Below are 27,972 nucleotides of genomic sequence, written 5' to 3' on the forward strand. Positions count from 1 at the left end.
CTCCCAGACCTGAAGACTGAGACTCTGGGACTCGGGTTCGTTATCTCCCATTGATTGCTGTGTGTATGTGCCTGTGTGTTAAATTTCTCTTAGATTGTTAGAGTGTGAGTAGGATATTAATGTATGTTGATGTTCTACCTTGAGTGAATTTGCATTCAGTAAAAGCTGAGTGAATAGCACAGTTACTGTATGTGACTTTGCTCTATTCCTTGGTCCCAGGCTGCTCAACAGGCAGCTAAGGGAACAGTTACAAGACAGACTTATGGGAAAGACTATGTCCCGAACATAGATTCCTGACAATGTGGTTCTTAGACTTTCCCAATGGGCAGAGTCCAAATTGTATTTGGAATGCGGAAATACGTGTCAGATTACACTATGAAAAGCATTAAAATAAATTTATGTATTTACATATTTTGTTTTTATTCTATTCATGTATACAAACATAGAGAATAATAAAATCAATTATATTGGTAAGAACTGTTAAAATCAGTGTGACACTGGAAGAGAAAAATGTGTGGCTTTTAGCATTATTTGAATCTGGAAAAAAAACAATTTAAGAGAATTAGAAAACTGCTCCCGATTTTCCTGTAATAAATGGGTTCATTCATCTAACTGTTTAGGAACAATACGAAAAGCACTTTGTGATGTATTTTAACCCAATATGTAAACATAACAGCTGGCACTCACGGGAACAATGTTGTTTCATACACTGAGCCCACTATGGGCATTGTTCATAGAAAGTTTACATTAGAAGGTCTGAACTGTGCCACCACACACAGGGCCTGCCTTCTTCCTGCCTGTGGTTCCTGGGTTTTCCCAGCCCTGAGCAGGTGGTGTTTGTGGAGCCAAAGGTTTTTGCTAAGCTTCTACCATCACTTCTATTACTGTGGGTTCCTGGAGAGCACAGAAGTACTTGGCTGAGTCGGCTAGTTGTAAGGAAGAGATGGTGAGGCTGATGAATTTGTTTTCCTTTTGAAAGTTCACAGAGTAGCGGCCCTCAATTGCACTTGCGTAGCTAGAGTACTGCTGAATAAGGAAAACCATCTCTCCACTGGGAGGCTGTTTATACCAATATAAATAATAATAACTCCATGTGATTTCATACTTGCAGTTCATTGTCACAGGTCCTCCTTCCTCCCCTGGTACTGTAGTCTGAGCTTGAGTGACTTTCTGAGTCCTGATGAAACCTGTAAAAAAAAAGAGAAAACAGGATTGCTCCTCTGAAACGTCTCAGGTGGGTTATGAGGAATATATGACTTTATGACCCAAGAACAAAGAGAAATGACATGGTGTTTCATTTCCTTGCCTCTATCCCTTTGAATACTCCCACCAGTTACAACTTTCAAATCCCATCCTTGTCTCTAAGTGGACACTGAAGCCCTATGTCTAGGGCCACACGTACTGAAGCTAAAGAAGAGCATGAGTGCCCACAGCAGGCCTGGACAGAGCATGGAGGGAAGTCTTCTGGGTGATGTCTCCCTTGTTCTCATTCTTGCCAGAGACCAGCCCTTCTCTGAGTGGGTGAGTGCTCAGATCTGGGTTAATGTATCTGCCCCTCAACAGGAAGTGAAGTTCATGAGTAGAAGGTTACATTTGCTCTATTCAGAGACTGACACATGTACTCTACCCCAAAACTGTGTTGCCTACATGATTTTCTGTAACAATACATTTGAAAATGGTTATTATATATCTGCAAGGTATATGTCATTTTTTTATGTTTTCATCGTTGAACTCTTGCTTGATACTATTGTGATCAGAGATTATATTCTGCATGATTTAAATCCTTTGAAATTTATTAAGGCTTGCTTTAATGGATTCACGCTTCTTCCTTCTTACAGGTTTATGGATATATAATTGACATACAATAAACTGCTCACTTTTAAAGTATAATTTTATGAGCTTTGATGTATGGATACCCCCCCTAAAGCCATCACCACAGTAAAGATGGTGAACATAGTCATCATTTCTAGAACTTCTTTGTGACCCTTTGTAAACAATCCCTATCACCAGTCCCAACCAATCACTAAACTGCTTTTGTCAGTTTGTATTTTCTAAAATTTTGATGTAAAATTTGTTTTTCAATAATTTATATCTACTGCATTGTACAAGAAGTTACTTCATCTCTTATTTCATTCATCATAATTATCTTGAGATTCAACAGAGTTCTTGCACATATCAACAGTTTCTTCTCTTTCATTGTTGGGTAGAATTTCATCCTGTATGTACTGCCATTGTTTCCAGACTGGGTCTGTTACAAATAAATCTATGAACATTCTGCACAAATCATTGTGTGTGCATATATTTCCTCTTCTCCTAGGGGCAAATAACTAAGAATGGAATATTTAAAAAATGTGGCATGTTTTATTGAACTTTTTAAAAAGATGTCAAACTATATCCAAAATCACAAATTGACTAATTGCATGTGAGAGTTCTAGTTGTTCCACATCTTTGGCAAATTTGGCACAGTCAGTCTTTCTCATTTCAGCCATTCAATGAGAATGTAGGGGCATCTCATGTAGTTAGTTTGTTTTTTTGTAATAGCTTATACTGTTGATCATCATTTTAAGTGTTAGTGTCTGCAATTTATTCATTTTTATGCTCTATTCAATCTCATTGTACAAATATACCACAGCTTATTGATCTATTCTCCTGTTGATAGTTTTTGGGTGAGAGCATTTGCTGATTTTAATCGTTTTTAAAATTTTCAAAAACAGTTGACATACAATATTATATTAGTTTCAGGTGTACACCCCAGTGATTAGATAAGTTACTAAGTGATTATCCTGATAAATCATACCCATGTGACACCATACATAGCTATTTGTCATTTAGTGCTTGCTCTGATGACTGTGGGGGTAGGTGCCCAGTACTCTGTTGACTTGGTCCAGCTTTCATCTCAGCTTCTCCCATTTCCCTGGATCAGATTTAGGATGTTCTCAGCACCCCTGCCTCTCCTCTCTGAGGCAGCCAAAACCTGACATGTTTCAAGGGAAACTCAGGGATACAATTTTCTGCTTCTTTCTCATTCTTAGCAGAAATATAGCAGTATTGCTACAGGATATTCAGCTGAAAATGGTTTCCTACTCCTTACTAAAAGATACAGGGTTCTTTCCTTGTTTGTTCTTTCTGCTACAATGGATCTTAACCTGTGTCCTATTGGGGAAGGGTGAGAGAATTTTCTGTCAGCTCTTCATACGATCCCCAACTTCTTTAGGTTTTTCCTTCATGTGCAAGACTGATCTAGGCAAGCTGAAGGGGTTTGTGCCTTCCTGCAATCACAGCTGGTCATGTCTCACAGACCCACATCTCTGGTGGGGCTCCCTCTGTCACCCACCCTGCTCCCAGTGATTTTAGTGAACAAGTGGCAAAGGTCTGTGAAGGCGACCCTACCAATGAGTGTGAATTCCCCTTGTGTCTGTTACTCTCTGGAGTTCTATGTTGTGATGAGAACCCTCCGTCACTCATTCTGAGTGTAATTCCTTCCTTCCTTCCTTCCTTCCTTCCTTCCTTCCTTCCTTCCTTCCCTCCTTCCTTCCCTCCTTCTAATTTCCCTTCTGCTTTTCTGCCAGTCAGCACCCCTTTCACCCAAGCTCTGCTAAAGTTGTACCAGTCCATGTGCCTGACTCTTCTTGGAGGAGCCTGTTTCTCATGGGAATCCAGTGTCCTTGTTTGTCCTGTGACGTCAGGTCTCTCTTAGGTTAAAGCAAAGTTATGAGTTTGCTGCTTGTCTAGATTTACTTGTTCAGGTGGAAGGAAGCCATGCCATTTCACACTTTATATATCCCGGTAGGTTTGGAGCTGTGTTCATTTTTCATTGTATGTAAAATTGAGGTACTTCTATCAGGAATGCAGGCTATTTGCCAGCTCTGTGAACTGTAAGAGTATTGAAAAACACTATATAATTGTAAATCACACTTCATAATTGAAATACTTTACTCCTAGTAAGAGGGAGGGCATTGTTTTATTGTTTGCTGTTTGTGTTTGACTTCTATTGGTCACTAAGTCCCATTTTTGAAAGAATTAGTTTCATCCAAGGAAGGTTTCATTGGATTAATAGTCAGTCAGTCACAAGTTCAGGTAAGCATCTGGACATACAACTGGCATCCTGAGTTGAAGGGCATTGTTGCAGTCTCTAGAGTGTATCTGGTGAGTCAGAAGCACAGGTAACAATCTAGGCTTGGAATGGCTATCTGAAGTGGAATAGAGGTAGTTTTGTAGGACTGTGCCCTAAACTTGTGGTATCTGGTGCTATCTCCAGGTGGATAATGTCAAGTTGAGTTGACTTGCAAGACACGGACTATTGTTTGAAGAATTACTTGGTCTACAAGAAAAGCCTCTGTCCCACCCCTGCATACACATGCAAAATTGGGTCCAGTATTTCAAAAGAACTCTTATCCAAAATATTGAATCGAGCAGGTATAACATCTGGAATTATGAAGTATATTGTCAAATACTGTCCTTCATATAATGTTCTTTTATGGCGTACTCCATGGGAAGAAGTGTGATGCTATCTGAAGAGCGTGGCCTTCACACGTGGTCCTGTGTGGTGTCTGAACCAGCTGTGACCAAGTGCTTCCCAGAATAGACTCAACAGCTCCCTTTTCAGATCTTATCTTACTCACTTCAACCACTAGCTGCTAACAGATGTCTAGGTAAGGTTTGTAAATCTTCTGTTAGAATGTGGAAATACACTATTGTTTCAGGCTGAGTTATGTTAGTTACTTTGTTTGTTTGTGAAGCTCATCTGTCTTTTTCTTTCCTGGGCTGTCTCAGACATCAGAAATATGTTGCTGAATCTTCTAGCTGTGATGGTGATGTGATGAGCTTGACAGAATTAGTTCTTTTTCTGGCAGTTCACAGAATATTGACTGTGTGTGGCACTGGTTTCTCTACTTTTGTGCTAAAAATCAGGAAAATCACTTCATCACTGGGAAGTCTTTTGTACCAATGCCGTACATGATACTTTGCACCAATATCATACATAACATCCAACCTTTGTGTTGATTAAATCGTCTGGTTCCACAATCTCACCTTCCTGCCTAGATGCTGTTGGATGAGATTTAATGACCTTCTGAAATCTTCTAGATCCTGTTGACATAACAAATGAAGAGATTAAACCCTAGAGCTGAGCTTAAGAAGATTTTCTAGAACTTCTAGGCAGAAATTAAATTTTATGTAAGGAAGGAAGACTCGAAATCTGGTTCTTTCCCCCTTCTTTCTCATTTTCTTGGATTGTAGTCACACACAGTTGGCATTGTTCATCCCCTCAGCCCTTCCCCACCATCTCCCCTGAATCTGGGTGTCCTCAGTCCCATTAGCAACAACCGTTTCTATCAGGAAAGACAGAGGCCATCAGTGCCCATAATATATTGAGAAGAGTTACTTTGGCACCTCCGTCTCTAAGACAAAGTTCCTGCTCTGGGTTTGGGACCAGTTTCACTCAGTTGTGTAAAGCTGCACTTAGTGTTGCAGGAGACTGGCAGTGCAGGTCTCTCAGAGGAGGAGATTGTTGTGGTGGGGTGGGTGGGCCAGTCATCAGGTAATGTCCTGCTCAGAATTGCCTAGACTATGTGGAGCCATTGGATTTGCTTAAGTTAGCTTTTCCTCCTAATCATAGTTGTTCAATTATTTTTCAGAAATGTTGTCCGTGTCAGTTTATCACAAGATACAGATTTGCATTAAGAAAACATCCTAAGTGCCCATCAATAAATGAGTGGATGAAAAGACTGTGGTACATTTACACAATGGAATACCACTCAGCAGAAAGAAAGAAGGAGCTCCTGCCCTGTGGACAGCATGGATGGAACTGGAGAGCATTACGCTGAGTGAAATAAGCCAGGCAGTGAAAGAAAAATACCATATGATCTCACCTATAAGTCAAACCCAAGTAACAAAACAAACAATCAAAATATAACCAGATACATTGAAATAAAAGACAAACTGACAGTAACCAAAAGGAAGAAGGAAAAGGGATAATGGGGATAATAGGGAAAGGTCCATCAAGGAACATGTACAAAGGACACATGGATAACATCAAAGAGGGAAGATTTGAGGATGGGAAGAGGTGATGGGTGGGGCAGGGTTCCATGATGGAGGAAAATGGAGACAACTGTACTTGAACAACATTAAAAAATAAATCAAAGATAAAGAAGAGGGGGAAAAAGTAAACAGTTCCAATGTCTTTCTTCCCAAAGGAAGAAAAGATAATTTAAATTAAAATGCAGGTAGGACTCTGCATCCTTATAGAGAAATAGATATAAATTCTCACACAAAACATTTCATGGTAACACTGGAAACCCTGTGTTCTTTTCTGTCTCTCTTCCCTCAGAATATGTTTTCAAACACTTACCTCTAAAGTCCACTCCTTTTTCTGATTATTTAGACTTCATGTTATGATCTAGATAACATTTCACTTGGGCAAAACAAAATTTCCTCTCTGTTTAGTTTTTTTTGCCCTGGACTCAACTATACCATGATGAGATATTGTTTCCCACAACTCAGGTTCACCAGCCAGTCTTTTAGATTAGGAGAACATTACCCACATTCTCTGCTCTCACCTCCAGTCTGTCATGCTGCCCAAGGAAAAGAAAAAATCTTGGAGCCACCACATCAGGTGGATCACCTCCCACAATGTTATGAAGAAGAGAGCATAGGCCCTCCTGAAATGAGAACTTATGGCTTTTAATAAAAATACTGCCTACAATTCACTGAACACTGATGTTCTAGCAACTTCATGGATTTACTCTAATTTAGGAGAGGGAACCTGGATCACTACCCAGTACTTATTGTTATCTTCCCTAACCTTCTGCTTCTCCTTTTTAAAAAAAATTTTAAAATTCAAATTAAAACTGAATTTCTTAATTATTAACTTAAAAGAACTATTACAGATTATCACAAGATGTAGAACCTAAACATTTTTATCCACCTTTTTATTTTTTATTTATCTACATTTTTTCTGAACCTTTTCTACTATGTTTTATCCTGGGAGTATAATAGTTTTAAACTCATGTTTTCTTGTGGTTCAAGTACAGTTGTCTCCATTTCACCCCCATCGCCCCCCTCTGCCCCACCCATTCCCACCTCCCTCCCTCCATTCTATCTCTCTTTGGCTTTGTCCATGTGCCCTTTATATATGTTTCTTGATGACCCTTCCTCTTTTTCCACCTTATTTTTAAATAGAGTTTATTGGATAAGTTATATGAAATAATAAGATCACATTTCAGATTTAACATTTAAAATGTTTGACAAATTTTCCCTGACTGCTGTGGCTCAGTGGGTTGGGCATCACCCTACACACATGACAGGTCTCTGGTTCACTCCCAGTCAGGGCACACACCTGAGTTGCAGGCCAGGTTGCAAGTCAGGGGCATGTGAGAAGGAACCAATAGATGTTTTTTTCTCACATATTGATGTTTCTGTTCCTCTTTTTTGCCTCCCTCCTTTCTCTGTAAAAATGAATACAAATTCAGTCTTTAAAAAAAAATAAATAAAGTATTTGATGTAGCATATACCCATGTAACTGTGACATGGATTGATGTGAAAATTGTATCACTGTAAGGTTTTCTTGTGATCCATCACATTCCATGTCTCCTCTCCACCCAACCCCTGGCAACCATTACCTGACTGGTGTTGCCCATAGAATACATGGGACCCTTCAAAGTTTTATTTATATAAATTATTTAGTACCTACCCTTTGTGTCTAGCTTCTTTCTTTCAGGATGTTTGAAAATGTATCCATATTAATAGATGAACAAGTAGGATATTTTTGTTACTGAGTAGTAGTGAATATTATGAATACACCAGTTTCATGATTCATTTCTGGAATTTTTCGTCTGCCATGACCAGTCTGCTAGTGAGCACATCAATGAGTTTTTCTCTTTATTTCCATTATCCCTACCCCCCCCCCCTTTTTGGTGTGGTTTTCATTTCTGTGCTGAGATTCCTGCTTATTTATGTAAAAATATTTATCTTAAATTTTTGAATATATTGTATTTAGTTTTACACATATGTATTTGTTACAGGTGCTTTCAAATAGTTGTCTGCTAAATTATATAAGTTGAGCCATCCCAGAGTCAGTTTCTATGTGCTTTTTTTTTTTACTGTGAATCATATTTTCCTAAGAATTTTTGGTTGCATAATAAAGACTATGGTTCCATTTGTGAATTTTAACTTCACTAATAAATAAGGAATATATTTTCCCTTCGTCATTCTACATTCTTTTAAATGAGTTAATCAGTCAACACTTATTGAGCACTTGCTACATGTCGGTGTTGTGCTGGGTTTCATGTGGGGGACCTGTGAGGCATGATCTGAAAATCAGTCAATAAGTGCAGTGAGAAGGGAAGTGGAGGTCAATTTAAAAATGCAAATACTTTTCAAATATGTTTCTCCCCAACACACATTGGATACTGGAAAAATATTGCTAGCCACCCCTCCAGGTAAGTGACACTCCTATATACCATGTTAAATGCAGTTACTCAACAATGTAACAGACATAGGACTTATTTCTGTTGTTTTATTTTCTCATGGCTTCCTCACAGCCAGCTGTGGATATCTTGCAAAAAAGAGAGAGGTTATTTTCATTTTTAGGCAGGAATACATCCACAAAAGTGGTTTCCATGTGTAGCTTAAGTCATATCATAATTCATTCTGGTATTTGAAACTGAAATTTATGTAATTCATACCTGATTGTAAACCACACCCATACAATTGCATAATTATCTACACAGCATTTATATAATTATCAAGAAAATAATATTGAATTCAATTTGACCTTAAAATATGGCTGAGTTTTTGCATTTGATATGATAACAAATGAATTTCCCTAAAATCTCTCTCTTTTTTAAGGATGAGCCTTCCAGTAGGTTCCCCACAGGAGCCCTGTGCTAGGAGAGCATGTGTGGCCCTGTGTCAGGTTAGAGCACAGCCTTTGGAGGCCTGGGCTTCACTGTGCTCCTCCTCCACAGAAGTAGGTGCCTGAGTGACTGAGCTGGGAGCCCGTGATGCTCAGGGAGCTATGCTTCATTTCTTTATCCAATGTGGCTGCTATTTTGTCACGAATCTCTTTTCCTTCTCTTAATAACAACATCAGTAAGATGGGTCCTTCACCAGGCTTCTGCCAGTACCAGTGTAAGGAATATAAAGTCTTTGAGGAACTGCACTTGATGGTAACATTTTCACCCTCTTGGATGATCAACGACTGAGGACTCTGCTGCACTTCTTGGCTTCTCACACCTGATCAGAAAACAATTGAAGGACACAGGAAACCCTCAGGAGATGCTTAGTCTGAAAACATAAACATCACTCCTTAATTATAGAACACGAAAGGTTCTCATAAGGGCCCTCCCAAGTCAGGACATCCCAATTTCTGCTTTCAGGGTGCTACCACCAAGAGAAGCCTCTCTTAGGCTAAACCGTGTACTCACAAGCCAGTTGCCACAGCAGAGCACCTGAAAGCACTTTCAGGAGAGTCTCCATCCCTTGGTTCCTCAGGAAATCCAGTGGACCAGGTCAGATTCTGAATGGGCTTCCTCAGCAGGAGTTCCTTTGAGCTCAGAGCAAGGTCTGCGGCATGTGTTTGTAGTATATTGAAACTCAGGCGGACAACCAATGAGAGAGATATTGCAGCATTTCATCCTTTACAGAGAGCAGTGTACATCCAGAATACTTTTAACACAGTGCCCTCCTCTGGCCAGGCTAAGAAATGATGAAAATGTGGATTTGGGTTTTCTTGAATAAATTTATTTCCAGTGAGTCTTTTCTGTTGTTGTTTAGGGGTTAGGATAAGAGAAACCTATTAGTAGTCTCTGTTAGAGAGAAAATTACTCCAGGATTAAGAGAAAACAAAAATCAAGGAAAAATTAAATATAAAATTATATGTATAAATACATATGCACGAATCCAAGCACTCATATTTCAAATAGAAACATTTTGTTAAACTATTTGGATCTTCATTTTCAATGCTCCTTAGTACCTTTTAAATAATGTACAAGTATTCTTATAATGGTTCATAATTATTTTTGCAAAGTGGTATCTGCATTTTGCTGTATTCTTAAGTTTTCTGTTGCCCATTTTGAGTATATAGTCCAGCCGTTCTGAATTAGTTTAATGGCATTCTCCTAAACTAAATCTTTATATTATACCTTTGTATATTTTGTTTCTCTTTCTCTATAATACGTTTTTCCCTCTGCCTGTTTTTGATTAACTTCTTTATGAGTCCTTATCTAGATATCACCTCTTTTACGTGGCCTTCCCTCATATTCTGTATACAGCTTGGATGCCTCTGTTAGGTGGTCAGAGTTTGCTTTTCTCCTGTGATAGTTTCCATGACACTGTTCTGTTATGTATTCCACAGTATCACGTGCTTCCCGAGGGCAGGGACCATATCTATTTCCTTCAAGCTGAATCTCTTGTATTTGAGCTTGAGACACATATTAGGGGTCAAGTGAAACAATAATTAGAAGTACCTCCCGTAAATAGAGAACACATTTGGGAACTCACAAAGACTGTGATTGCTCATTTGTCAAGTTGATATCATGGCTACTTTGCATTGTCGGTTGGAGAAATTTATATGCTCATACTTGTGGACAGACTTTGGGGCTATTACAAATAAGTCTTCTCTGAACATTCTTTACAAGTTGTGGGAAGCACCTAAGAATGGAATGCTTTTAAAAGATAGTATGCTTTATTAAACTTTAAAAATATTTTATTTATTTATTTTTAGAGAGAGGGGAAGGGAACGAGAAAGAGAGAGAGAGAAACATCAGTGTGTGGTTGCCTCTCATGAGTTCCCAACTGGGGACCTGGCCTGCAACCCAGGCATGTGCCCTGACTGGGAATTGAACCAGCAACCCTTTGCTTTTCAGGTCTGTGCTCAATCCACCGAGCTACACCAGCCATGGCTTACTAAACTTTTTAAAAAGCTGCAAACAATACTCAAAATCACTGATTTGGTATACTGTACATACTCACAGCAGTGTGAGAGAGTTCTATTTGTCTCACATCCTTGGAAAGCCTTGGTGTGGTCAGTCTTTTTAATTTTAGACATTTCAATGAGGATGCAGGGGCATCTTGAAATGTAATTTGCTTTTCTATAATAGCTTATAAAGTTGATCATCCTTTTTAATTTTAGTAGCTATAATTTAGTCATTTTAATGCCTTTTTGTAAGAATATACACCAATTTATTTGTCTATTCTCCTGTTGACTGATATTGGGTTGGAATTTTTCACTGTGCTTTTAGTATTGTTTTATTTTTCTACTACAGTTGACATACAATTTTATATTTGTTTTGGGAGTGCAGCTCACTAATTAGACATTATATGAGGTGAGTACAGAAAAAGTCCAGCCATTGTTAATATAACCAGAATGGTTTGTGAGGCATAGATGTAATCTGGCAGCCAAGGAGAGTGGACTGGAATGCACATATGTGAACAATGATGCCTTCACTGTAGTCAGTGGGGACAGCAGATGCCTGTTCCTTGAGCATGTGCACTGTGGGTGGTCACATTCAAAATCACTGAGCAAGTAGAGCAATGAACCTGCATAAAATTTTGTGTTAAGGTTGAACATTCCCTCATTGAAACTGTCTGAATGATTCAGAAGACTATTAGGGACAATGCAATTAATTCAGTGCAAATAAAATTATGGAATAAAAGTTTCAAAGGTAGTCAAGAATTTATTGATAAAGATCCACATTCTAGAAGGCCAGCAACAAGCAGAACACCTGAGAATGTGGAAGGTGCAAGGGCTGCAATCAACAAGACTGGTGACTAACTGTGTGAGAACTAGAATCTGATCTGGGGATTCCAAAAGTGCTGTGTCAGAGATTTTGATGTAGGATCTTCACATGAAATGTGTCCTGGCAAAATTCATTGCTTGCCTTCTTCTAGGAGAGCAGATGGAACATCGTGCTGTAATTGGGAGAAATGTTTGAGGTCTCCAGGTGCCTACTTTGAAGGGGACTATAGTGTCATTGTCTTATGTACAATGTTTCTTGTATTTTGTATCTTCTTTAATAAATGTCTTTATTTTTCATACTTATGACTGAATACTTACAGGACAGGTCTGGAATAACTTACCAAGTAATTGTTTCCATAAATGTCATACCCATGTGACAGCATACATAGCTATATTTTGTCATTTAGTGCTTGTTCTGATGACTGTGTGGTTAGGTGCCCAGTACTCTGTTGACTTGGTCCAGTTTTCATCTCAGTTTCTTCCATGTACCTGGATCTCAGATTTAGGATTTTCTCAGCAATCGTGCCTCTCCTCCAAGGCAGGGAAACCCTGTCATGTTTCTTGGTGGGATTCCGGGGATCGAATTTTCTGCCTTTCCTCAGTCATATCAGAATTATGCCAGTATTGCTGCAGGGCATTCGACTGAGAATGGTGTCCTGCCCATGACCCAAAGGTAGTGGGTTTTTTCCTTGTCACTTTTCTCTTCTGCAATGGACCTTCACCTGTGCCCTGTGTGGGAGGGGTGACAGAATTTGCTGTCAGCTCTTTATAAGATCCCTAACTTATTTAGGTTTTTTCTTCCTGTGAGATACTGATCTAGGCAAGCTGGAGGGATTTGTGCCATCCTGCAGTCACAGCTGGTCATGTCTCACAGACCTACATCTCTGGTGGGGCTTCTTTTACCCACTCTGCTGCCAGTGATTTTAGTGAAAAAGTGGTAAAGGTGTGTGAAGATGGCCCTACTAATGAGTACATATTCCCTTTGTGTCTGTTACTCTGAGCAATTCTATATTGTCATAAGAAACCTCACTCACTTATTCTTCCTCATTTGCTTTCATTTTTTCTTCCTTCCTTTCTTTCTTTCCTCTTTCCTCCCTTCCCTCTTTTCCTCCCTTTTTTCCTTCCTTTCTTTCTCTAGCTGATTTCCTGTCTACTTGTCTGGCAGCCAGTACCTCTTTCACTCATGCTCTGATAAATTTGTGCTTGTCTCTCCTTGGAGGAGCCTGTTTCTCATGGGAATCCAGCCTCCTTGTTTGTCCTGTGATCTCAAGTCTCTGTTAGGTTAAAGCAAAGTTATAAATTTGCTGCTTGTCTAGTTTACATGTTAAGGTGGAAGGAAGTTATGCTCTTTCACATCTTATATATCCTAGTAGGATTGGAGCTCTGTTCCTCTTTCATTGTATATATCATTGATGTACTGCTATCAGGCATGAAGGATCTTTGTCAGCTTTCTCTGTGAGCCTTAAGAATCATTGCAAAACATAGTATAATTGTAAATCACACTTCATAATTAAAACACCTTATTCCTGGTCAGTAAAAGGGAGGGAACTGTTTTGCATTTTGCTTGTTGTATTTTGACTTCTATTGGTCATCCCACATTCATTTTAAAAAACAGACTCATCCCATTTCTCATTTTTTCCTTCATAGTTGGGATCTTCTCTTTCAGATTTAAATTTATCTTTACAGGTCTGGAAAAAATTGTGGCTTGAAGAATACATAATTTTCATAATTTTAACACACCACATTAGCAAAATCAAAGACAAAAACACATGATCATATCAATAGATGCAGAAAAAACATTTGATAATGTACAGCACCCATTTATGGTAAAAACACTCAGCAAAGTGAGAATAAAGGGAGCATTCCTCAACATAATAAAGACCATAAATGAGAGACCTATAGCCAACATCATGCTCAATGGGCAAACACTGAAAGCTTTTCCACTAAGATCAGGAACAAGGCAAGGCTGTCCACTTTCACCACTTCTATTCGATATAGTATTGGAAGTTTTAGCCATAGCAATCAGACAAGGAAATAAAATAAAAGACGTCCAAATTGGAAAGCAAGAAACAAAAGTGCCATTGTTTGCAGATGACATGATAGTATACATAGAAAATTCTATAGACTGCACCCCAAAACTGCTCAATGTAAAAAATAAATTTGGCAAAACAGCGGGATATCAAGTCAATACTAAGAAATCAAAGGCATTTCTGTATACCAACAATGAAACAGCAGAAGCAGAAATCAAGAAAAAAAATCCCATTTGATGTAGCAAAAAGTAAAAAATAAAATACCTAAAAATACACCTAACCAAGGAGGTAAAAGACCTGTATGCAGAAAACTACACAACACTGAAGAAAGAAATCAAGGAAGACACAAACAAATGGAAACATATACCATGTCCATGGATTGGAAGAATTAACATCATCAAAATGTCCATACTACCCAAAGCAATTTACAGATTCAATGCAATACCTATTAAAGTACCAATGGCATATTTCACAGACATAAAACAAATACTTCTAAAAGTTATATGGAACCATAAACAACTCCAAATAGCTGCTGCAATTTTGAGAAAGAAGAAAAAAGAAGCAGGGATCACAATACCTGGTATCAAACTGTATTACAAGCCCACTGTAATCAAAACAGCCTGATACTGGCAGAAAAACAGGCACATGGACCAGTGGAACAGAACAGAGAGCCCAGAAATAAACTCTAGTCTCTATGGTCAATTAATATTTGACAGAGGGGGCCGCAACATAAAATGGAGTAAACATAGCCTCTTCAAAAAATTGTATTGAGAGAACTGAACAGCTACGTGCAAAAAAATGAAACTTGAGCACCAACTTACACCATACAACAAAATAAATTCAAGGTGGATAAAAGATTTAAGTATAAACTTTAATGCCATCAAAGTCCTAGAGGAGAACATAGGCAGGAAAACCTCAGATATTTCACTCAGCAACATTTTTACTGATATGTCCCCTAGAGCAAGTGACATAAAGGAAAAAATAAACAAATGGGATCTCATCAAAATAAAAACCTTCTGCACAGCTAAAGAAAACAGTATTAAAATAAAAAGAGAACCAAACTGTATGGGAAAGCATATTTGCCAATGATACCTCAGACAAGAGTTTAATCTCCAAAATATACAAAGAACTTACATGACTCCACTGTAAGAAGACACAAAATAAGTACTCTCATTAAGTACTCTCAATAAGTACTCAAGCAACCCAATGAAGAAATGGGCAAAGGACTTGAACAGACACTTCTCCAAGGAGGACATACAAAGGATCCAGAGACACATGAAAAGATACTCAATATCTTCAGAGAGATGCAAATTAAAACCACAATGAGATACTACTTTATACCAGTCAGAATGGCCATCATAAACAAAGCAACAAACAACAAATGTTGCAGAGGTTGTGGAGAAAAGGGAAACCATTGCACTGTTGGTGGGATTGCAGACTGATACAACCACTATGGAAAACAGTATGGCTTTTCTCAGAAAACTGAAAATGGACCTGCCTTTTGACCCAGCAATTCCACTGCTAGGACTATATCCTAAGAACCCTGAAACACCAATCCAAAAGAACCTATGCACTCCAATGTTCATAGTAGCACAATTTACAATAGCCAAGAGTTGGAAGCAACCTAGGTGCCCATCAGTCAATGAATGCATCAAAAATCTATGGTACATTTACACAATGGAATTCTATGCAGTAGAAAGAAAGAAGGAGCTCCTACCTTTTATGACAGCATGGATGGAACTGGAGAGCATTATGCTAAGTGAAATAAGCCAGGTGGTGAAAGACAAATACCACATAATCTCACCTTTAACAGGAATCTAAACAACAAAACAATCAAAAAATCAAAATATAACCAAAGACACTGAAAGAGAGAACAGGCTGACAGTGTCCAGAGGGGAGAGAGGAGAAAATTTCAGGGGAAAAGGAGAAGGCTTTACAGGAACAAGTATAAAAGACACATGGACAAAAACTAGGGGCTGTGGAAATGGGAGGGAGATGGGGAGGGCTGGGTAGGTGGGCTGGGATGGGAGTAAAAGACAGAAAGCTGTACTTGAACAACAACTCAAATTAAAAATTTAAAAAAAAAAGAACTTTAGTGTGATTATTTTTCTTCCATTTATCCCATAAATAAAAACATAGAACCAGTGCTCAGTACATGTTTCAGGTTAATGGAATCATATAGCCATTGAACTATAAGGAAAAAGGTTTCATCTGGTTCTAACCTGTATTTCACAAATAAAGAAATTGGACTGACTAACACAACTGCCAAAGGTATTACCAGTTGACAGTGGTAGTAAGACTATAAATGGTCAAGATATCTTTTATTAGTTAACAAACTAATTAAGGCTCGTTTGTAGGAATGGGAATCTCATGTAGGTAACTGTCCAGCCAGGTCACTTAAGTCTGAAACAATATTCATGGACTATTGTACAAAAAATGAAGCACATGTTTGCTGGTACTTGAAGGACCACAAACACTGACTGATAAAATTTGTGTTAGAACCCTGGTTCCCTATCCCAAATGCATTTCCTCCCCCCAAATAGAGGGAAAACAGAGTAACTTCATTCCAGGGATTAGTGGGAACAAAGCTTCACCAGCGATTGCTGCCTTGGTTGCAGAAGAACCTCTCTCTCAGAGTGAACAATGAGCATGGTTAGACTCCTGGACACCCTGAGGCTCAGGGAACATTCTCAATTCATTTGGAGGACTTGCTAATGTGTTAGTCTTCCTTACTGCTCAGCTTAGTCACCAACACTAATGTGCACCCTCTCTCACTGCCATGTGTGAATGGAAGCAAGTCTGTGTGTGTGTGCAAGTCTGAGACCCCAAAGTGGGGTTAGTGTCACCCCAGCTGCAGGTTTGAGTACAGGCTGCAGGTGCCTGCAGAGCACTGTGCACTTGCTGCACAGAGGTACAAGGCCGCGTCTCCAGGGTGCGAGTGCTCGATGTGCAGAGAGAGGTGTTTGGCACTTTTATTGTGGAAGGCTGTGAATCTTCCATCTTCCTTTTTCTCTGCAACTGAATTTATTGATATCAGGAGTGTAGGACCTTTGGCACGGTATTTTTTGTACCATGCAAAGTAAGTAAACAAAGTATTATTGTAGTCACAGTCCAGAATAGAAGTTCCTCCTTGCACACTCAGGGATGAATTCTGCTTCACCTGTTGCTGCTCACCCTTCTGCTGTTGACTATTCACCCCTGTGTGGAAGGAGAATATCAGATTTTAAATTTAATCCTTAAAGTCCCAACAGAAAATCATCCATCACAAGCCAGAAAGGAAAAAAAAGAGCAAAACTCCCTGCCTATCTCATCTCTCAATCATGTAGTATCCCCTGAAGTTTTTCTACTGTATTCAAACCTCCCACCCCAAACTCACAGTGTGGCTGAAGACAGGAAAGCAACAACAAAAACCCCAGGAGCCTGACCATTTCTTCTGGGAAGACTGGTGGTCCTGTCTCCTGCCCAGGCAGCTGTCAATCTGACTTCAGCTTCCTCCACCTCATTCATAGCCTTCCACAGAGCCTTCCACTTGACGTCTGAACAGCCAGCCCTGTTTTTAGCTGAAGTCATTCATCTTTATGAAAGGAAGCACTGCCCCGTTTAGTCCACATGCAGCAAATTTCTGAAAATGGGTTTCTGTGTTTCCAGAAGTTCAATTTGTAATTCCTTCCCCAGGATAACAAGTAAAAATAAGAGACATTACAAGGAGGAAAGTTTTTCAGCAATCCATAATTCAAGTTTTATATATATTTATTTATTCCAGATAGAAAATGATAGCTGAGAATGTGGAATATTATACAAAATCAAATGATTTCATCAACTGCCATACTTAGGCAGACACTTTATTTTAAAATACTAAGAAGAATGGTGTTTTGAGGCAGATACATTGGGCATGATGTTATATTTAATGCATTGGTTGCAAATTTAGAACACAAGGAGTTTGGTAGCTTTAGCTTTAATGTAATTGTATTCTAATGTGGTCTTCACAGTCCACATTTCTTCTAATTAAATAAATTCCACGAGGTTCATGTGTGATACAAATCCAAATCCATTGGGATTTCTTAAAAATCCCAATCCACACAACAAAGAGTGTCCTCTGTGACAGATTATTCTCTGTAATAGATCAGCTTCTGAACGAGGTGATCTCTCCTGGAAGGTGGATGAAATCATGCAGTATGTATGTATTCTCAATTAGAAAAAAGTGACACAGCCTTGTGAAGTCTACAGACATCATGAGTCCGTGACCTTTAAAGGTGCTACATAAATAATGCCCCACGGCTACGATTTTCTTACTTTCACTCTGGTTTCATATCTGGTCTATGTCTCCACAGTTTCATCCCATGGAAGAGGCAAGAAGAGTCTATCGTGCTTACAGTGCTAACTCAGTGGGGTGACTAGCGACTGCAGGTTAGGTTGAATGGAATATAACTTTCTGGAAGTTATTTGAACAAAGACACAGAGCACAGACTGAAATAATTTGGGGTATAAATTGTGAAGAAATGTTTCTTATTTTTATCTGAATAACAATGCATCATTCTGGGGAGCCCCAGTGTTATCGAGCCCACATTAACTGTTCAGCCTAGACAAGCTGAGCTGTCCCTGTTGTACATTACACACACGTGTGCGCTTTCTCTCGGCTGGACCACCCTTTCTGCTCCCCTTCGTCCTTCACCCTGAGCGACTCGTGTTCATCTGCTGGGTATCAAGATGAGCTGTCCCACATCCAGGAAGCTTTCTCTGACTGACACCTATTGATTTCATAATAGCCTTTGCTCTCCCAGTAAAACTGGGTGATTTAAAAGTATGTGCTCCACACTAGACTACCTATTCCACAAGTGAAGTGACTTGTATTTATTCAAAGCTCCCTATCGAGTTTCGAACAGGTTCTTTGTAAACATCTGTAGAATGATTGAATGAGAAAAACTTGTGAGTAGAGGTGGACGAGAGCTATTGTCCTCATGCAGACGAGGATCCTAATGTGAGGTGGAAAGAACATGACTAGCTCACGGTGAGACAGCACACTGAAGGACTGGGAATTTGCTTTTTTCCGATGGCATTTCTAAACATAACAAAGAGGGAAGTGATGTAAATACATACATTTGAATATAAATAAAATGAATGATCAAATGCACTGAAGAAAGTTGAACAGGACACGAAATGAAGGACTGTAACAGGGTGCAACCAGGGCCCCCCCAAATGGAGGATGTGTAACAGGGTCCAGAACTCAGGGTGTCCAGGAAATACTGAAAATATGTAGCTGTTCTTACCCCCACAAGTGTGAACTGGGGGATGGGACACATGGAACATGGAGCAGGCCCCTGAGACTTATTTTGCATTTGATCGGTTTTACAAATAACTGCAAACACGGTTATTTAACATATCTGTAACTTTTGGCTGACTTCATAGATCTGTTTAGTAGCTGTGGCCATGCTTTGAGCCAGGAAAATGGGAGTGGCTTTGACCCTTGAGGTAACTGGGAGGTAGCTCTCCCTGGTCCCAGTGCCTGAGTGAGAGCTTGGAGATGGTTGGGTGCACACGACATGACACACCTGCTGGAACTTACTATGGCAGCCCAGAAAAGCTGGAAAAATACGTGGTTGCTGGTAGGTGTAGCCGATTGTGGGTGGACTCAGAAATGGGACTGCAGAGGAAGATTCACGCAGGCATTTAAAACCAGGCATGGCAGGATCTTTGTGGTTTTGGAGGCTAACCCTGCAGTTTTGGGGCCTAACTCTGTGGTTCTGGGGCTCCCTTAATCACGTGGCTTAGTAATTAGGAGAGCAAGATGTAGCAGCGATGCAGAGCTCTGTCTTAGCATTTGGGAGAGTGCAGAAAAGAAATTGCGGGAAGGAAAGGGTGAAAGGACTCCTGCTGCTGGGCCATGAAAAGGTGCTATGTGGGTTTGGATTAAGAACTGGAGATCCTGGTGACAGAGCTGATGGTGCCAGGATGGTGCTGGTGACTCCTTATGGAGTCTTTACTGTATCTGGGGAAGAAAGTTTGGTAACTTGAAACAACAGCAAATCCTTCAGGAAGGGGAGTCACTAAGAATCAGGTTGTTGGGTTCAGATTCAGTACTGCATGACATTAGAAGAGAAGGAATTCAAGGATTCTCTTCTAGGGAAGAAGCATTGGACAAGCTAGAGCTTTAAAGTGTTTATGATTTGACCAATATGAAGTGCACATAAAAGGAAAATTTGAGGGAGTGGAATACCCTGAAAAGTAATTCAAGGCCTTGAAGTGTGTATGCGTCAAGAAGAAGAATAAACTGACTGGAATAGAGGCATATTTTGGGAAGAAGGAGAGCATCTTTAAATTGGTACAGGTTGAGCAGATGGAGAAAATTTAGATTTGTTAAGTAAAGTTTTTTGCAGTCAAAAGAGATGCCCACTCCTCTACAGAGATTGGAATTTTGTAAATGTGATCTACCTCACCATTATTTTAAAAGATAAGGTGACATCTTCTATTTTATGAATGTATTACTCAAGCACCCATCTGTTCTTACTAGCAATCAATAAGGTTCACCTTAAAGTCTTTTGCTATTTCTCTATTCAGTTTTCAAAGAATCTCTATTTTAATTTTGTTCTTCCCCCAAATAGACCCCGAGGACTCAAGTGAAGTTAGTTTATATAGGAATAGATCTTAGGGAGCAAGAGTCAGAAAATGCATAGGGAAAGATTGGGGCTTGATATGCTAGGATCTCCCGAAAGGGTATAGAAGAAAGTGAGGAATTATGTAGTGCAACATTAAAGCTCAATTCTGCCAGGATCTCCCATGACGGGAATAGAGTCCCTTTCAGGATTGTGAGCTGGAACTCAGGAAGCTAGAGCATTTATCAGTCTTCTTTCATCACTGGTTAGTGCTTGCCAGCAGGGCTGGTAATTGCCCTGTCCTTGTAAGCTGAGTGAGTTCCTGAGAGTCAGAGAAGGCTACAGGGTAGAAAGTAAACATTACAATTACATTATGCTGCATGCCTAATGTTGGATGATGTCTGGAATGAGTCTGAGAGTCCACAGAATTGTCTACTGCAGCTATTGATAAAATTAGAGCTAGGTGTTAGGATGAGACATTGAATCACAAGTGCTCTTACACTACTGAAATTTATGCTTGTCCTATGTATTTCTTCACTGTGTCACTGAGTCTTCAAGGTTGTGGCTGGCTGCAATGGATTTAAACCACTTAAAACAGGAGGGTTGCAGGACACGAGATTTGGGCTCCACTTTAACAGGTACGAAGGCTGTAATTGATAGCCATCTTCTCCCTCTTCCTCCACACTGTCCAGATTTCCTTCCACAGCACTTTAGCAGAGGTAGCTTGCTTGACTGATGGGGTGCCCCAGACTCTTCATCAGTGAAGGGTCACAGTTCTCGATCACTTTGCCCTTTTCACGCTTTGCAGCAACAGCTGCCACGTGCTGTTTCTCGGCGAGAGGAAATACCTAATATGAATCACTGAAATTACAGACGTATTCCTCCTTGGGTGACAACAACCTGGTGCTTCACGGCAATCAGGGTCCATTACCCTTCCACGTTTAACAACTCATTTTTTTTGCTCGTTGAACCATTGGCACAAGTCAATGACATCTAGGTCATGGTAGTATTTGCTGGAATCCTTACTGAACCTTCTAGTAAAAGCCTTCATCTTCTGGGAACTAGACTTCTAATTCAGCAGACCCTAAGTTGTGGAAAAGAAATGATGAATTCTTAAATAGGTCATGGGAGTGACATCGGAAGAGTCTAGTCCACATTCATTTGTTAGTTTCTAAACTTGTATGTTTTAGCTTAGATGATAAAAGTACCCATATAGCAGCCATTGGCTTAACAAATATGAAAGCTCCCTGCAGAATAACATTCCAATGAGTAAGAGTCACCCCTGAGTGGCTTCTTAGCTGAGCCTTTAACAGGCCATTCCATCATTTCTTCTACACCATCTGCCCTAGGTACCAGGGCACAGGTCATTTTTTAGGTTTGAGGCTGGACCAGCAGGTCCTTTCCTAGTTGTGCCTCTACTGTCACACATGTTGTGTTGTAAAATGGGTCCTTTGTTCCGTGGAGATTCAGTCTGGGACATGGATGGGAGAATAAAATTGAAAATATACTTTTAACAAAAGCTTCAATTACCAAAATGTTAAAGTTTAGGATTCTTGGAAGTAAGAGCTCCCAGGTAAAGTCTAAAGATGTTTTGGAAAAAGGAAGTGCTCAGGAAGTGTAATCTGCCACATACACCGCACAAAGGTGAGGTTTACCTGTGCTATGTGTATGAAGACATTTTGTAGTACCTGAAGACATTACACATGCCCTTATTTTCTGTAGGAGTATAGTTTGTAGACATTCATCTCTCTTTGTTTCTTATATTCAGATAGAAAGAGCTTGTATCCCCCAAAGAGGGCAATGATCTTATATGTTCCTGTTTCCCCAACCTCTTCTCCTCTGCCCTGTGACACCCGTGCTGTGGTCTGAGGTTTCTGTATGCCCCTCCCTGTCACTCATCTCACTGTGCCTCTGTGAGAGCACAGAAATACATCGCTGCATCCTCCAGCTGGGAGTCTGAGATCCTGAGGCCAAAGAGTTTGCTGTCTTTCTGGAAGTTTGCAGAGAAACGATCATTTGTTGCATTTTGTTCCTTATAAGCTTCTTGGCGGATAATGAGAATCATCTCCCCACTGGGAGGCTGTTTGTACCAGAACAAATAATAATTACTGCCACTAGTGCCATCATATGTGCAGGCCAGGGTCACAGTCTCTGCCTCCTGCACAGATGTTTCTGGCTGGGACTGATTGACCCTCTGGGCCACGCTGGATCCTGTGGGAAGACAGAAAGCACTGAATGCACTGGGTGTGACACCAGACAGGCAGACTCACAGCTGGTTTCCATCCCCACCTGCCCTTTCTCTTCTTGACTCAAACCTCAGGTAGAACCTGTCAGCTTTGAGGCTCCCCATAGCTGGGCTCTGTGAGGCATGCAGGTCCTGTGCTGTTAATCTCCTCTTGTTTCCGAGCCCCGGTAGAAAATATTGTAAATAAAGACTTACACCTTCCTTACCCAGACAGGCAGAGACCATGGCTGCCCACAGCAAGGCAGCAGGCGTCATGCTGACAGGTCTCCAGCAGAGTGAGGAGTCTGTGCTCTGGTCTGGTCTGGGTGCTTCTCTGTGCTGGTGACAGGAAAGGGCGTCACAGAGGGGAGGGGGATGGAGTCTCAGTAAGAAGTTTTCCCAACACTTTTCGGTCTTTCAGAAAATACACCCTTGATTTAAACTTAAGTGAAAGTAAATGTTGTTTTCTCAGTTCTTGTATTCTAGAATGAAAATACAGAGGAAGGAGCTGGCAAATTAATTCCTGATAAGGCCTATTCTTGGAGAGGGGTTGGGACCTGCAATGTCAAGCAGAAGTGGCAGTGTTTCATTTGCAACATTGGAAAACTCTAAGTTTTCTTTTTAAAAAAAATAAATATGACAAAGCAAATATGATATATATGAACAATTCATTATGAGCAATAAGAAGACACTTGTCTTATTTACTTATGTTTTCAATTTTTATAATTTCTCCAAATAAAGAATGAAAAAAGGGGTTTATGACAGAAAAGAATGCTGATTAGAGCAGAACCTGTTAACCTGATATCCAGTTCAGCCTATTTTTTCACAGACACTTAGAGAAAACAAGTTCTTGTTGGTACTGCCTCAGGAAATGCTGATGTAACTATTGCAAGAGTTCTTATATCAGCACCAAATGGCCTCAAAGTACTCATTATAGTTGCCCTCACCTCTCTTTCCATTTTGAGGAAATATTGTGAACAAAAAACTTTTTTAAAGAAAACATACCATGATTCATTAGAAGTTTGCATTTCCAGAGGGATTGAGAGATACCTGAATCCAGAGTTGGATCCTACGCCATACTGATGGGTCCTGTTACATCCAGGTAATGTCTGAGCTGCATGGTGCTCTATGATACAGTGGTTAGGGGCTTAGTCTCTGCACTCAGGCGTGCAGGGAGTTGTGACAGTTGGGACCTGTCCTGAATGAGGCTGCTAAAATGTCTTGCGCCCCCAAACCCAGTTTGATAGTAATGGAAGAAGAGACAACAGAATTTCTTCTAGATCATCTCCATTCTTGTTCTCTGATTTGAATTCCTATATCTTTGTTTTGGATCTCCGAAAGTCAGTTCCAATATGAGGATTTGTGTAAGCAGTTGGTATGCAAGTGATTCTGTCACATGTTGGTAGGAAGTGAATGAGGGAAGGGAAGGAAGCCAATGCAGGGTGTTCTCATCAACCAGTTATTATTGTGGGCAATTGGAGCTTAACCCAGCTGGCTAGGTCTGGGGTTTGGTATAGAAAGCCCTTTGGAGATTTTCCCAAGTGAGGTGTGAAGGAGGTGGAACAATCCATGATCTCACTGTCCACTGCCAACTGAGGGCTGCTTTAGGAACTCAGCACCATCTTGAAGAATAGCTCCCCACCCTCTCCTGCTTCAGCTGAGCCTTTGTTGTTATTCCATGTTCTGTTAGACTAGTGGTTGGTGGATAACAGTCTATGCAGTAGGGTGAGTATATGCAATGGTCACGTGTCCACTGTCCCACCTCCGTGTTACAAAATGGGTTTGTTGATGTGGAGGGAAGTCTACAAGAAAGCTCCATGGCAAGAATTTTACTCTGTTTTCTCTTAGTTCTTTTCATGCTCTCACCTCTCTGATAATAAACCTCAGGGTTTTGTACTAGTTTTAATAGAGTAAGAACTTCACAGTGAGAAACAAAATACATCAGATGATATTTGACAACATTATCTATCCCTGTGCATGTGGTTTCAAATAAAAATTATTTGACATTTTGCTATAAAAAGTCCCTCAGCTTTTCCTTTGCTCACACCAAAGGTACAGTCAGTGTCTTGGAGCCCTTATAAGACTAGGCCCAGGGCCCTGCAGGGTTTAGGTGCAGGTGCAGGTGCAGGCGCCGCACTGTGTGCTTGCTGCACACAGGAACGTGGTGGAGTGAGAGAGCTGAGAATCCCTCACATGCAGGGAAAAGTGCCGGACTTCTGTGCTAACCTTGGCTGTGAGTTTTCTGCCCATCTTCTCTTTCTCATATGATTGCATTCGTATCAAGTTGCTGAGGCCTTCCCCAGGATCCTGTCTAAACCACTGGAAGACGTTGAAATTGGGGTCTGTGTAACTACAGTTGAGTGTGAAACTCTCTCCTTCCTGGACTTTTAGGAAAGCTGGGCTCTGTTCCACTGGTGGTTGTTGGTTTGACCCTGTTCAGGAGAGTGAAGAGGTTTTCATGCATAAGGAACTGTTTTTTGTTCTCCTTGGTTGTTTTATATTCCTTAGAATAAAGCCCAGATTGTCCCTGGGATCCTGGTATATTTCATCAGCAGAGGGGTCCCATTTTTCTCTCTTGGCCCTTCCTGCCCCCTCTCACTCCCCCTCATTCCCCCTGACTCACAGGTTAGCTGCACACACAGGAGCATCAGTGAAGCTCCCAGGGGAATCTCCATTCTTGCTTCTTCCTGGAGCCTGTGAGGATTCAGTAGGAGGCTTGAAACTGGCCAAGTTCAGTGATCCTAGATCTCTGTTCCAGATTCTTCTGTTTCTTTTCATGTGAACACCCCGTTGACCTTCATTCTCTTGTCACAACCAATCAGAACTCACTTGTCACAACAAAAACATCATTCAAAATACTCTTTTTGGAACTCCTGTTCAGGGTTCTAGCTTCCACCCAGTCACTTCTGTCAATGGAAGCACTGCCCCCATGTGGTCTGAAGTTTTTATTACAATTTTTTCCTTTCCATTTCCCTCTTAATACAAGGTAACCCATTGTAATCAGTGGAAGGAAATTAGAACATACAGAGAGGGGAAAGAAGAAAACAAAGAGATAGAAAACAAAACAGAGTCTCAAAATGGTCTGTAGGGATGACTCTCTGAATATCATTAGTGACTGGTGCTCCCTCCTCACTCTCCTCACTTTCAGGGACCTCTGTGTGCGTCCTTTGCCTGTATGAATCTGGGCTGCATTCTGAGGGGCATAAATAAAAGGTTGCGAGAAGAACTGGGGTCTTCTCTCAACTGGATAGGGTGTACCATGCTTTGTTAAATTTCTCAACCTGAACTCTTTTAAATTACTGAAAAGAGTTAGACTCCTAAATTGTAAAATATAAAGAAGGAAATTATAATGCCTTTTGAAAAAGATATTCTCAGCTTTGACAGATCAACCTCATGTTGGCTAACTCTGAGAATTCTAATGCTTTTGAAAATATCTAAGTGTTACTTATGTTTAGATCATGGCACCTGTGCAAAATCTGGTAATTTCTCATATTGTACATATTAGTTATCTGAAACCCTGTTTTATGGTCTCCTACATTTTCACCAAGGATTAGGGACTCAAGAGGATGAGAGATTAAGGAAGAAAGTTATCTTCTATTCTTTGCATCCAGTTCTCACATCGATGACTTTGGGTACCTACCTAACCATATTTTCCCAGCTACATGTCCTGGTTAATTCCTCGCAAGTCTATTGCCATCCTTTCCTCCCTTCATTTCTTACTGTGGGCCTGAGCTAAGGAGCTGAGGGTCTGTGATGACTAAAGAGCTCTGATCTTCTTTTCTGTTAATTTTATATGTCTGTCTTCTATTCTTATTCATATACGAAATTATGTAAAAATAGGGAACCTGCTCCTTTTAGCCTTTCCCCTGAAGCCCAGTGTAAGTGAAGCTCAGACTGGAGTCAGCACCCTGTCAGAGGTGCAGGCCTGAGATGAACTGTGCTCTACCTTCTGTCCTCTCATTGCTGCTTGAGAAAAAACAGCAGGCACCTGGGGTGGTTGTGGAAGAAGCTGGCTGTTTCTAAATTGCTACACTGTCCTGGGCACATGATCACTCTTCTTCCCAATGAGAACAGCGTCAAGTCATGTCAAGTCTGGCACTGAAGAGAGGCTATCAAACCGTGTAGGTGTCCTCAGATTTCCTCACTATTAAATAGGACATTTCAGAATGTTTTCAAAGAAAATAATTTTAGTCTGAGACGTGAAGAAGAAGTTGTTCCAGTTGTTCGGAAGGAGTAACATTTACAGGAGAGTTTACTTACCTTTTTGTTTTTTTGAACAATATCTTGATGATGTAAAATGTATTGTTTTTTAAAATTTATGGTTTTTGCTTTTTTATGTCCAAAGAAATTATTGCCTAGTTTGAGTCACAAATATTTTCTCCTATTTTTCTTCTTAAAGTGATGGTGTTCAATTCTATGATGCATTCAATTTAACATTTTGTATGGTATGAGATGTCTAGTAGTAAATAGGTGTTTCCTGTATAAAATCAGCTGTTTAAGTATTGGATTTATCCAAACCTTTACTGAGAAGACAACTTTTGTCACTGAATTAATCTGGCACCTAGATAGAAAATTCATTAACCATGTAGTGGAGGTCTACTATTGGACACTCTATTTTATTCTATTTCCTGTATGTCTATCCTTTTAATACAACCACACTGTTTTGATACTATGGCTTTATTGTAAATCTTGAAAAAAGTAGTTTAATTCCTCCAAAAAAAGTAGCTTATAAACTCACATAAGAGTTACAAAGATAAATCTAGGATCAATTCCACTGATATAGAAAAATCATGTGACAGAATACAAAATGCTCATGTTAGAAATACTAAGAAGTTAATAATTAATTCCTTAAAATAAAATGCATATGCAGGTTCCCAATTAAGCATCTACTTATGGAAAAATGCTAGAAGATTTTCTACTGAAGTTAGGAGAGAGACCATGATGTCCAACATCTTTACTACTATTTAACACTGCATTAGGGCTAGTAGAGAATGCCATCTTCCCAGAAAAACTAGTGAGAAACATAACAATTTGAAAGAAAGATTTAAGCCCTGTCTGGTGTGGCTCAGTGGACTGAGTGATGGCCTGCAAACCAAAGAGTTTCTGGTTCGATTCCTAGCCACTGGTTCCATTCCTAGTCAGGGCATAGGCCTGGGTTGCAGGCCAGGTCCCCAGTAGAGGGCGTACCAGAGGCAACCACACACTGATGTTTCTCTCCCTCTCTTTCCTCTTCTCTTCCCCTCTCTCTAAAAAGAAATAAATAAAATCTTTTAAGAGAGCATTAAAATATCTTCATATTTGCAGTTAAAATGATTATCAGAAAAAAACTAAAAAAGGGAAGAAAAACAAAAGTCTGTTAAAAGTAATGTGGAAGGAAAGAACACTTTTATT

The sequence above is a fragment of the Sturnira hondurensis genome, unplaced genomic scaffold, assembly GCF_014824575.4.
Source record: "Sturnira hondurensis isolate 20B ecotype Veracruz unplaced genomic scaffold, ASM1482457v3 Scaffold0023357, whole genome shotgun sequence".
NCBI classification, from domain to species: Eukaryota; Metazoa; Chordata; class Mammalia; order Chiroptera; family Phyllostomidae; genus Sturnira; species Sturnira hondurensis.